The sequence below is a fragment of the Amphiura filiformis genome, chromosome 16 (assembly GCF_039555335.1).
Source record: "Amphiura filiformis chromosome 16, Afil_fr2py, whole genome shotgun sequence".
Classification (NCBI taxonomy): Eukaryota; Metazoa; Echinodermata; class Ophiuroidea; order Amphilepidida; family Amphiuridae; genus Amphiura; species Amphiura filiformis.
In genome coordinates this window covers 20619455-20633767 of record NC_092643.1, presented here as the reverse complement: position 1 = coordinate 20633767, position 14313 = coordinate 20619455, and positions in this window count along the sequence as shown.

The window sequence follows — 14313 nt, the reverse complement described above, 5'->3', positions numbered from 1 at the left end:
TGGAGAATCCTTTTTTTTTCTTGAGAGTTCTCCCTGCAAGAATAAGGTCCCTATGACAAGTTATGCCAGGTCTAACTTGTTTTGTGCATACGGAGAGTGTATCAAGTCAAGCATAAAGCATGTCGGCCTGTAGGAAAGAAAATAAACAAGAAACATGCCAGGCATTAATGGAGAACAAAATAGAGGTATATCGGCACACATTGGTTGGATCATAGACCCTAAAAGACATTGGACCCGCAATCCAGGAAAAAAAGGTTGGCACACTTTGCCTGCCTTTTGGTATATATATCTTCCCCCTCTCCCCCCAATTCAATGTTGGACCAAGCCATGTTGTCAACAGGTCCCTGAGACCCATTCACGGTGACCCTCCAACATTGAAAGATGGGGGAGTGAGGAAGGGTGAGATATAGGGGGTAGTCTGTACTTCACATATATTGCATGCATGTTTCACCCACCTCTCCAATTTTGATATAGGGCACGCATTTCCATTGTTTAGTGCAAGTGTGCCAACTATTTATTTCCTGGATTGTGGATCCCACTGGAAAATCAACATGCACCTTCTGCTGGAAGCTCTCAATTCCAAAGATTGAACAACTGTATATGATATATCTAATGCTTATTTTTTCAATATTTTAGATTGTACTGACACTGCAGTTAGTAGATGAAATTAAAAATCCTTTCAAAGTCTTCGGGGACTGGTAACTTATTGGGACTGAGGGCTCATCTAGATCGATTTCAATCTTTGGAATTAAGAGAGAAGGAAACTGCATTTTTCATTTCACTTCTGAATGATCCTATAATAGAATACCTTCTCAATTACACTCCTTAAAATAATTAAAAGGATCAGGTTTTATTTATAAGCATTATTTTTAATTGTATAGGTCATTCATAGTGTTCAGGCAAAAGAACACATACCGTGTACTTAAAGCCATATTATAACATTTGCTGTTGAGGACGCCCTCACTGATTTTTTAAAATTCATTTTTTTTCACAATTATATTGTACTTTATTAAACCAATATACCCTGCAAAAATCAAGACTCTAGGTGCTGTAGTTTTGTCAAAATCCAAGATTTTGAATAAAGCGCCGGAACCGGCGTCTTATTATTACAATGGAATTATAAGTCGAACGCATACACGATGTTCATAACACACAGTACGTACACGGCATGCAGGACGGTGATCTGCACAACAAAGGGTCGTACCATAACATGACCGAAGGAGTGGTAGGCTACGTATTGGCATACGCGCTGGTATAGTAAATTCCAATTTTCTTTGCTTTGCCGTAGTTGTTCGGCTCAAAAATAAAAGGGGACATATCTGACAGTAAAAACTAACATTTTATGGCAAAGAAATGTTAATCTATTTTGTATGATAATGTTATAATATGGCTTTAAGTGAAGTCCCGTGGTCAGAAAATGATCAGAAAAGAATTAATGCAAATGATTGCAAGTGCTTGAATCACAGCTTGATCCCTTAATTTTTGTGAGTAGTGTACACAGGCTCACGTGCGACCAAGTGTTGTGAGATAAAGGTCTGAATTGCCATATAGGTAAACATATACCGTAGGCCTACTTATTATTGTCTGTTTTTGCCTCTCAGGTGCCACTTTGCATGGTGTAAGTTTTACTGCGGGGTGGTACTTGGTACAGGTATGCGCCAGTGGATAAAAAAACGACGCGATTATAACCATTCACATAGCCTCAAAAAAGCCAAAAACGACTCATTAAGTTGACCAAAAAAAACCCACACCTATCTGCATCTGCACCATCATCACCTATCATTAGGAATGGCTTGCCTTCCCACATTCGTGACTCTCCCAATGTCCAAACATTCAAAAAGAACCTGAAAACTCACCTATTCACTATAATGTTTCCTCCCTCTTGCATTTTTCCTTTTCCACAGCGCTTTGTTTCTTCATTTAAAAAGCGCTCTCTAAATCTGTGTTATTAGTATTATAAATTTTGTTATCAGTAAGAGGCGAAAATGCGGCCCATGCCACGGCGGCACATTAATATACAGGTACCTTTTCTATTCAGAGTTAGTAGGCCTATCGGAAACCTCAGTGCTTCATACTTTTACATGCAGTGGAACTGTGAGCGAACTTCTGGGGGCCCAACCCAAGAATAGGCATAATGATGAGATGATAATGTTTGTTAAGATATGCAAATACATAAAATGGTTATATTAGAATACTCTACATTTTGATTGTTTTACTTGTTCATGTTATTTATATTTGTTTTTGTTTAGTGCTTTCTGATCATTTTATATACGTTACCATTGCATGCTGAGATGGCCTAATAGGCCCCTATGACCGCTAAAACACTTGGCCATTTACCCCAAGCATTTTTAATTACGTCACTGAAATTTGCAAATGGCTTTATCGAGTTTCCATGATTATTATTACCTGTTATAGCACAATGATCATGATGAAAGTAATTGGTTGCACTTACCACGTTATCTCAGCACAAACCTGTATTATAATTTATATAGACAAATTAAGGGCTCTGGTAACAATGTTTGCACAGTATTTTTGCGGGACATGAGAGCACATCATCGAATTGTATTTTTAATACGAGGAATGTCCTTCTGATATCAAATTCGCGATATAATACAAATTTTATGACAAATTATTAAAATTTGATATTTTTAAAAATTTAGATATTTTGATATCGAGGACTGTTAAAACAGTCCTCGAATTAACTTAATAAATCTAATGATATGTACTTAAAGTGTATATAGCTGGGATGAAAAGCCGACGATCAATTAAAAATTGTGACCTTTCATATTGAAGATATAGATTTTTTCCCAAAAAGATCTTTAAAATTGTGGTGTTTTGGGAGAAATGATCCATATCTTCAATACGAAAGGTCAACATTTAAAATTGCTCGCCAGTTATTCATCCCAGCTACATACACTTAAGAGTAGGCCTACTTATAATTAGATTTTCAAAGTTTACTTCGAGGACTGTTAAATATCAAAAATATCAATTTTTAATAATTTTCCATAAAATGTGTCAAAAGTCAAAATTATTTGATATCAGAAGGACATTCTTCGTATTCAGAATGAAATTCGATATGTCTGATGTGCTCTCATGTCACACAAAAATACTGTCCAAACGTTGTTACCAGAGCCCTTAAGCACCTTACAAATGATGGATGTGAGAGCGGTCATGGATATGCTCACGTAATATTATACGTATCACGCGCTACATTCAAGTGACACCATATCACTTAGAGTGATTAACATAATAAATGTCAATATAAACGATAACTATAGAAGCAATATCTTTTTTAAATATATGAATTTTGTTTTATATATATCTGCATCTTGGATTTAGATTTTTAGATAACGTGAATGTCACCTGAGGTGGTTTAGGCCTTTACGTATATCACATGAGCATATCCTTCCGCTATGTATTAACAATTCAATATGTGTATGTTTTGCCACAGATCCTGGAAATAAAGGATCTGTGGTTTTGCAAAGAAGGTGATTATATTATAAAGAGTTAGTATGGTGTTTATCTGTTTGCAACTCATATTGAGGAGAGTGTTCGGAACCATGTATATCATGTATTTTTAAAAAGCCCTTAAAAATGGGCAACCATTATTATGTCAATATAGTGTTGCTTTGCTGTTACATATTTGTAATATACAAAATGCAATAGAGTTTATTTATTTAAGGATTTGTATAAAGTCTTAAGTGTATTGATCTTCCTCTTAAAGATCACATTTATGAAGAAGATAATTATATACCAGTGAATTGATTATTATGTGATGAAATGCTCTGAACTTGAAATCAGGAAAGTGTACCAACCAACCCGAAAGAATTCATAATTGTTGAAATCACTTATAAGATTGTGAATCAAAATATACTTTGCAAAGTTGCAAAACCCATTCTACCGATTTGAGTCGTTTTTAAAGTGTCCTAAAAATGCCTTTCACCCACGGTGACCCAAACTAATTACAAGACCTCTTCTACATTGAGACTGGCTTTCCCTTTTAAAGGGAATTTTTATTATCGCGATAGGCAGGATGAGTCAAAATGACCTCTATCCAAAGTCTACTCAACTTTACAAAAACTCTTTGGCTTAGCGGTAATCAAAAAGTTCAAAAAAACTATTCCATGACGCATGAAAATGTGTTTCATTTCATTGTTCACTCTAAGAAACAAAACGTGCGACTTAGAACCCTTTTTGTCCCGTATACAGCACCCTAAGCAATGATTAGGTTCTATAAAGAACATAGCAGATTTAAATAGGCCTAGGGACTTCAGGGCTCATCGCAAAGTTTTAAAAAATGTACTGTAAACCCTTTTTGGTACTACATGTGTAAAAATCATTTTCTTGGCTAAAGAACCTTATTTTCTGTTCTACTCTTCCTTAATGTTTCCTTAAAAAATTATAGTTCTTCAAGCTTCATGGAAAACCAATGGGATTCTTTGTAGAACCAAACAAGTTCTTCAGCCAAGGAAATGGTTCATTGTAGAACCTTAAGCTTGAAGAACCTTTAAGGAACCATTAAGAACCATTAAAAGATTCTAAATGGAACAGAAAAAAATGTATTGTAGCCAAGAAAATGGTTTTTTTAGAACCAAAAAGAGTTAACACTCCTTTTCACTTTTCTTAACTTTATTTTGAGTCCCTGAATTAATGAATTAGAAACTTCCTTGGTGTATATACCAGGGACTGTCTTTTGGAATTTACAAGAGAGCATTAGGCCTAAATAGCTCTTCTGGAGCCTTCAAGGAGAGCTGTTTAGAGCATTTACAATAGAATGTAAGGAGAGAATGGTCAACAAAGGAGAGCTATCTATCAGATATAAAGAGAGCAGTATAGAGTGCAATTGTAAAAGACAGTCCCTGATTTACATATTTATGGTTCTCTATTCTAAATAAACATTATTTTTCACCAGGTTCGCCGTCGCAAGTAATAAAGGAGAAAAAGCGATCCCGCCTGGGAATCGAACCCAGGACCTCAGGTTTACGAGACCTATGCCTTAACCACTTGGTCACGGGAGCTTCATGATTAGGCAGGCTGGTTGAAATTCTTGATCTATTTACATATAATATATGGTTCTTTATAGAACTTTTAAGGTTCTTTTTAGAACTATCCTTTAGGTGCTGCATACGGGACAAAAAAGGTTCTAAGTTGCACTTTTTTTATATATATATAAGAAAGTTCATTTGAATAAAGTTTGCTTAATTAAGCATCATAATGTTTTAGTGGTTTACCCATTCATATTTCAAAGATTGCAAAGGAGGCTGTTCTGGTACCTGATTTGATATTCTAGACAAGGCATGTCAAAGCGTCATTAAAGAGACCACGAATTACACAATAATTACAGCGTCCTATCTTGAAATGAAAATGATATATTTATTTTCAAATAGCCATATCTTCTGATTGAAATCACCAATTGGTATAAATCCATTCATAAAAATCACAGTGTTCCAAAATGTCAGATAAAAAATAGTATAAAGTTGGGTATAGATTATTTTGACTCGGTGGTCGAGCGGAACGGGCTCCAACTCATAATCGGAAGGTTGCGGGTTCGAGCCCCGGCGACGCCATCGTGTTGTGCCCTTGACTAAAGTACTTTATCTCGATTACTCCTCTCCACCCAGATGTATAAATGGGTAACGGCTTTCTTAAATGCTGGGAAGGTAACAGATCCCCCTATAGCAGCATTACATGGAGGAGTCTGGCCCAATCACCAATGAAAGAGATTTGGCACTCCGATCACTGTTTTACTGTACAGGATCGCCTCCTTTACCAATACCTTTTCACTCACCCTGTAAGACTGACCTGGAGAAATCAAGAGTGACTATGTCCTGTTGGCAAACTAGCGTTACAATTTCCTGTTCTCTACCATGTCTACTAAAACAACACATCGTGACCAAGAGACCCCAAAGCTATAATGTCTCCTCTTCTCTTCTGACGTTTTGCATTTTATTTTTAATACAAAATACAGTGAAAATATTGGCCCAAAATGGAAATAACAGAAATCAGTTCACCTATATATATGCCATTATATTGGTTTTGATCTGCATCAATCAATTTCATTGAATCTCTGTTTTCTAGAGATTATCATTTTTTCACTTCAGGGTTTTCTTTGTTTCTTTCTAAATTTCGTTTTTTATTAATTTTGTTTTTGAGTATTCACCTTCAAAAGAAGTTTATAGGGTGGCCCAATACAAACGCAACCCAATTTTTCTTCGGTTTTATTTAGGCCTTATATTATAGTCAGTATGTAGAAAAAATCTATATTATTTTTTGTTGACAAAGTTTTCGTTAAATCATAATCTTTTTATCGTTTCCTGGCATCATCATATGTACTGTACGCCCCTTTGACAAAACATTTACACTCTTGGGGAAAAAAGGTGCAACTTAGAACCTTTTTTGTCCCGTATAAGAACCCTCAGCAGTGTTAAGACCTTAAAAAGTTCTATAAAGAATCTTAAAGATGTAAATAGGCATATACGACGTTCTAATTAATTAATTCAGGGACTTAAGAAAAGTGAAAAGTAGTGTTAACCATTTTTGGTACTAAAAATCGGGTGTTTTTTTTGGGTTTTTTTTATAATGAATCTTTTTTCTGTTCTACTCATCTTATGGTTCTACAAAGAACTTTTTTCTTGGCTACAGAACCTTTTTTGCTTCTACAAAGAACCCCATTGGTTTTCCAAGGGGTTCTTTTTCTAAGAGTGTACTAGGTTCACATTGGAAATAACATAATCAACTCATCGTGGGACGTTTTACACTACATTTTTTATTCTTAGGGCTCTTTGACTTCTTCAAATGATTTTTTTAATGATAAAGTGAATCCCCTGGCCCTCTATAATTACGCACAAAAGATCGAGTCCCCTTAATTACATATATTCCTTATCATGGTCAAGGGCTTTGCTGCAAAAAAAAAACACTGTAAGCAGATCCAACTCATCGTGGGACGTTTTTCAAACACATTCAGGCTACCGGGTGATCATGCATAACACTCTAAAGACGTACAGATGATTGACCGGCAGCCTAAATTTGTTAGAAAAACGTCCCACGATGGGTTGGATCTGCTTACAGTGGGTTTTTTTTGCAGCAAAGCCCTTGACCATGATAAGGAATATATGTAATTTAGGGACTCGATCTTTTGTGCGTAATTATAGAGGGCCAGGGATTCACTTTATCATTAAAAAATCATTTGAAGAAGTCAAAGAGCCCTAAGAATAAAAACTGTAGTGTAATTCACGCCAGACACAATTTCTTTATATGACACAAATTAATTTTTGTAATCGATCGAAAAACAAACGTTTTATATCAATTTTAAATTTAGCCTGAATCCGTAAATATGGTACCTCTCGCCCTTTTTTAGGTCAAGGCTGTTTTTACTATTATGCAGCGAACCGCTTTTGAAGCTATTTCACATACATGTATAAAACATTCTAGAGAAAGAATGATGCCATATACTGTTGAAACAGAGGATGATTTAAGGAAGCCCCATCATGCACTGTAAAAGTGTTATCACTACAGTTTCAACTGCCACTTTACTTTTCAAATCCCATTGAACTCTGTGCAAAAGATGTTGTTTTAGAATTGCCCGTGTGTCATTATTACTTGGTCGATTTCAGATCTAAAGTGATGTATGCATGAAGGATAATTCACACCTTCTGTAGATAACATAAAATGTGAAATCGACCAACTTTTTGAAGGTGTTTTTATTGTAAATATATCTGTCCAAATTTAAATTTAACCATGCACGTGTGTATGCAGTGGGCGGGCAGTGGTGTCATGTTCACTCACACAGCTGTGCAACTCTGTGCTAACCGCAAGACTTCCTGGGAAGTGCTTAAATCATCCTCTGCTGTTGAAATATCTTTTGTCGATTTCGAATGATAATGTGAGTCGTAAATTTTAAGGTCGAATTCCTAAAACCAAAACAAAACATTGCGACGCAGATATTTCCCGACTTACGTAGTCGGGATTATGCACTTTCAGTTTCTCGCGCGTTTGAACGGGAATTGGATTGCGTACTTTTTCGATGTCTAGTGAGCAAATTTCTTCAATATTTTGAGAAAATGATGTCAAATTTTCTCAAGTTCTATATTGTTTGGTAATAATGTCTTTTGCCAATAGTATGTTTAAAGTTGTAATTTTGTGTTTTTGATCGCAAAGATCGGATATTTTCGTTCCCGATTCGAATTCTGAACCCTTCGCAAGGGTGCCGATTTCGACCGAACTTTGACGATAATTTTGCCTTTTTGGACACTAAAATGCATTCGATCCTTAATTTTGTTTCAACCGAGTCTTAAATTAGCAAGCACAATAAGGTTGGTACCACTTTTATATACATTGATAAAATTTTAAAGATTTTTTTTCAAGTTTCTAACCGGCGCAAATCGTTAAGTGTGTATTTCCCATTGACATCCAAAATAGGAAATACGAGTCTGATGGACATAGGAACGGCGTCCATGAGACTCAGCGAGTCTAGACTTACGCAATTTCATCATCACATCAGTGTCTTTATTATTTGTTTGAAACCTTTCACAAACGTTCGTGCTCTTTATGCATAAAACGGCTAATCTATCTTTACAAAACGCGTCTTTTTTTAGTAAACAAAAGGCTAAAGATGGCATTATGAGATTTATCATTTATCATTGCACTCCTCCATCCACTCAACTGTCACCGTGGTCGAACGGTAAAGCGCTAGACGCGTAATCGAAGGAAGTTTCGAATCGCTGGTTCGAATCCCAACGAAGCCTGTGGAAACTGTTTTTTTCTTCAAAATTCATGATCGCATTCCGAAATGAGTCACTTGACGGTAAATCATGTATCGTATCCTTAAAATCTACCGAATTCAAATTCCCTTTGAGTGTATCGGATAAGGCCTCCTCCGACCAAACCATCCTGAGGATGTTTGAGTTAAATTAATAAATTCTTATTTTGTAAGCGGTGTTTAACGAATAGGAGTATACATCATCATCTTATTTTGTTTATAACTCCGGTGCATGCAGCTGTGTAGGCGGCCTACATCTGATAGGCACAATGGGCTTTTAAAGTAAAATATTGAAGAAGAATTGCATTTTTTTTTTATATCTGATTAAAATTATCGTCTTTAGGCCTATTATTATTATGATTTTTATTTCCATTGATTATGCCTATTTCAATTACGTCATATTATAAGCTTTGCCCAGTAGCGAATCGAGGTAAAACATAATCATGTCTGATGAGAGATATAATTTCCTAGGTATCTGTCTTCCATGGTCTGATGAACACTTGTGTCCAATGACGTTACAGTACAACCAGAATAATGTGCATTTTCCTGACACTGCACTGCACTGGGTCTCCAACTATGCATAAAAAACATTAGGTCAGGCATGAGGAAACGCGATATAATATATTATGTTAAACATACTGCAGTTACTGTCCGTTTTCCTATACACAATACACAGTGCTCTTTCCCATTGACGCGTGACCCTACAAATAGCCCTACGTTAACAGTATGGGGATATGACTAGTTAACGTCGCTGTGTGAAAAATAACCGGCCAATATAAAAAGTACTCTTCTAAAGTTCTAGAAAATATAGTTTTTAACATGTCCTAAATTTTTAGCTAATTTAGATGTTTGGAAATATTCGTACTTTGGTGTTTTAGTTAATGTTATAGGTAATAGTACATTGCCTAGTTAACGTCGCTGTGTGAAAAATAACCGGCCAATATTAAAAGTACTCTTCTAAAATTCTAGACAATATAGTTTTGTAACATGTCCTAAATTTTAGCTAATTTAAGTGTTTGGAGAGGGTCGTACTTTTGTGTTTTAGGAAGGACATGTAAACGACAGATAACACCAAAAATATGAAGAAATTATTTCCAAACCGTGTTAAGTCAAAAATCATTATGTTGCTCATTTTCAAGAATGCTGGTTTACAAAAGCACGCCATTGTCTGATTTCGTGAACAAAGCCACACATAACATTGTTTCCTTTCGTTTCCTTTATAATCGGTTACCCAACTGAAGCTATGAATACCAGCTTTATTGCAATATCGCACATGAAAACAGTCACTTGTGCACAACCAGAGAAGATCCGATTTAATCAGTTGAGCTGTTTCAATGAGTGTTATCTTGGTTTAATAGCTTTTAATGGGGTTAAGTCCTGCAAAGGTCGAGATGAATTCTACTGTAGACATGACTGCATCATGATATAACATGTTTAAAGCGCGCTTCAGACTCCGTATTGTACGTACAATATTGTACGTACAATACGGAGTCTGAAGCGCGCTTAACACTTGTTCCAAGAGCTTTTGTCGTCAGTGTAAATGCAAATAAAAGAATTTGTGCACGGACTAGGCCTACTGTTGTTTTTAACAATAGGTACCGTAAGCTGTATATGTACCAATTAATGGTAGGTTATATTATAATAATAATAATAATATTTCTTTGAATTACTTGCAAAATACCAAAGTAACAAAATAACAGTACATTTACACACTTTATATACATTTTCTTATACCTGACAAAAGCAAGAAATTCAGAATCAGAATGTCACAAGTGATTTAAAAAAAAGTCAAGTTTAAAATGTTGTAGGCCCTAAGTGTAGGCTATATTTAGCATATTATTTTGTGGGCCTATTATAGTAAAGCAAAATAAATTTATTAATGTTGCACGTTGACAAAATTAAATTTGTATTCTTGACACTACCAATGAGTATCTAGGCATATTAAAGAGGTGCATTAATATGAATAATATTATAGTCTTTTTACCGACATTGATAAATAGGAAGGGAATCTCTGGGAATAAGTATAAAGACAATAACTAAATAAAATTAACAGTAGGCCTAATTAATTAAAAATTAATGCACATATCTAAATAGCAGTAATAATTCCTCTTTGAACGTGTGTCTTATATTGAATGGGAAATAGAGTATAACGTGCGGTGCTTGCCACTCGTATCAGGAAACTGTAAATTGCGTATATTTCTTTTCCCAAAAGGACCATGTAACTTATAAAAAAAAAGCATACCCCTGTAAACCTCCAAAAACTGTGTTTAGGCCTATTCATTTGAATAAATTCTTGCCTTCATTTAGTAAATATTGTGTTTTATGTAGGCTACTATACTATTCCATTAATCAAGTTGGTAGTGCGCCACCTTTAACTTATACACTCCTTGGAAGCTAACAAAAAGACGAGGGCGCTAAACATAATATCAGTGCAGGGTACGCGAGGCGGTATTATTGTTTTATATTTTATTTTTGTGCATTATTATCTTCTCTTCTTTCCTTATTGGGTCATTTGTGAGAGTTTAAAGCCATAATGTATGCCGAATGTATGATCAAATAATATGAAATTAGTTAACCTTTTCAAACCCGATTTGTTTGTTATTGTAGTCCTAATGTTTAATGTCCCAAGTGCATGGAGTCAGCCAAATGCAATGTGTTTAACAGAGCAATTTCTACATTTTCGACAAGGGTATTGATTAAGTAAATATGCCTAAGGCTGCGATCACATAGAAGAATACGGTATACGGTATTCGCTATTCGCTATACGAACTGATACGCTCATTCGATCAGGCTGAGTTCACATAGGAGTATACTAGGCCTATATGAACTCAGCCTGATCGAATGAGCGTATTTCGTATAGCCGTAGCGAATACTGTATACCGTATACGTCTATGTGATCGCAGCCTTATGGTCTACTGCTGATAAAGTATTGATAAAGTAGCGGTCTACTGTTGATGAAAACATCGATGAAGTAGCTATCTACCGCTGATAAAGGTATTGATGAAGTAGCGGTCTCAGTGTTGTTGCTAAATTGATGAAGAAGCTCAGCTGTCTACTGTTGATAAAGGTATTGATGAAGTAGCGGTCTATTGTTGATAAATGTATTGATACAATTGTTGTCTTCTGCTGATAAAGGTATTGATGAAGTAGCTGTCTTCTGCTGATAAAGGTATTGATAAAGTATCTGTCTAATGTTGATGAAGGTATTGATGAAATTACTGTCTTCTGCTGATAAAAGTATTGATATAAACTCCTCAAAAAAAGTTTGGAAACTTTCAAAAACGGTTGTATATCAGAAATTTTTGAAATCTATCTCCATATTGTTTCATATCAGTGAAAACATTGTTCTTTCGGGTCAACAATGACACCTCATTTGTGACGATAACTTATTCCACGGCTGAGTTACTTTCTTTTAAAGACAGAGAGGTCTCAAAGAAAATGTGCCAAACTGACCATTAATGTATGCGCTCATGTCATTGCTTTGAATGAATGAATGAATGAATGAATGAATGAATGAATGAATGAATGAATGAATGAATGAATGAATGAATGAATGAATTAATTAATTAATTAATTAATTAATTAATTAATTAATTAATTAATTAATTAATTAATTAATTAATTAATGATGAAAGAATGAAAAAAAAATGTTTTCAGTATATCATTTTGAATGAAAAGTGCTAGGATGGGATTAACAGTTCTACAGGCGGATTCAAATGGATCAACGCAAGTAAATCTCTCTTGCTGGTCACTTCTTCATAGTGGTCATCATGTGCAAGAAAGTTCAAATCAACCATGGTTCGATTATCAGATCTGGATAAGGCTCGAGCTATTGGTTAGCTTGAGGCTGGCATAGGCCTACCTCAGAATGAATTTCCCGCAATATGATCTCCAAGCTAAAAACCAAGTTTTGTCATACCGGAGATTTCAAATATAGACCCAGAAGTGGCCGCCCAAGAAAATACACCGACTAATTGAGAAAATTAGTGCTATATAAAAAGGCCACATTTTCCCGTGTTTACAACTGACTGCTAACATGCTAACCGCGTTCTGACCTCGTTTGTTCATGCGCCCATAATCGTAAATATCACTCAAATTTTTGCATTTTCTTTTCAAATTTGTTAATATTGTACCGTTTTTCCAGAATTTTTATGCAAAGTTTGGGACTGATAAACTTTTACCGGAAACCGCTTCACAGGCGGATTTAGTGGTATATGAACCCTAAAGCGATATTTTATAGAATCATGTTACGGGTGTGCTATCTTCTGAAGATCAAATTAAAATTTCAAATGTCAAATGTCATTGTCCCCTGCGCGAGATATATATTTTCGAATCGATTTAGGCCTACTGGTGCTATATCTACTGAGAATCAAATTAAAATTTCAAATGTTGCGACATTTTGTTTTGGTTTAATTTGGGACTCTAGGCGTTAATTTGGGACTATATGAGATTCTAAATGCTAGGCCTATCTTCAGTAGATATAGCGAAACAAATCCTAAAACTCGCACGGTTACTCTGCGCGAAAAAAAAAAAAATCGGCATTCGGCCTATATGCCACGCTATTTTTTAAAAAAAGGGGGGAAAGAGGTAAAAATACAGAAACATGCAGATGCGGAAAGTGATGAGTCTGTAATATCGCTTTAAACATAATGATCGGGAGTGATGTATTAGAAAGAAAAAAAACTCGCCGCTACATGATGAAGTAAAAATTTAGAGAAAATAATGTAAAACATTACTTCTAGAGTAGAAAAATGCAATGAATCGGGATGAGATTCTAAATGCTATCTTCAGTAGATATAGCGAAAACAAAATCCTAAAACGCGCACGGTTACTCTGCCCGAATTTAAACAAAATCGGCATTCGGCCTATATGCCGCGCTATTAAAATAAAATGGGGGAAAAAGAGGTAAAAATAGAGAAACAGGCAGATGATAATCTCTGCTTTATAAGTGCCGTTTTAAATGTTGGTAAGCTTCGTCATTTTTACATTTCTTTATAGCTCTGCAGTCGGCTTAATGCCGATTTTTCTCTGAGCGCGCAACCCCGTTCAATGCAGTTTTGCCGTTTCACGCCGTACTGAATCATCATCTACAACGCGTGCTAGGCATTTTTTTATTTATTTTTTTTTAATATTATTATTTTTTTGCTTGCTATCTTCTGAAGATAGCAATTTTGGTCACCTTCGTCATTTTAACATTTCTTTATATCTTTGCATTCGGCCTATAGTGCCGATTTTTATACTAAAAGAAAATGTGGCGAGACATGCCGTAATTTGCTCGATTCTGGTGCCGGTGTCTATAGAGCTCCTGCATTGATTTACATGGGTAATATTAAAATTGAAATATCTCAAGAACCGAATACCGTATGAAGCTGAAAGATACTTTGAAATAAAGCTTTTACATTTCTCTATCTGTTTTATGTCATTTTGGTGTTTGTCGGATTCGTGTGATTTTGCTATCAATTGCAGATAGCTCAAATTTAAATGCCCGGTGGTTGTCGTTTTTGTCTGCTGAACGAGATAAATGGGTACATACCACAAAAAAGCTTTCCATAGAC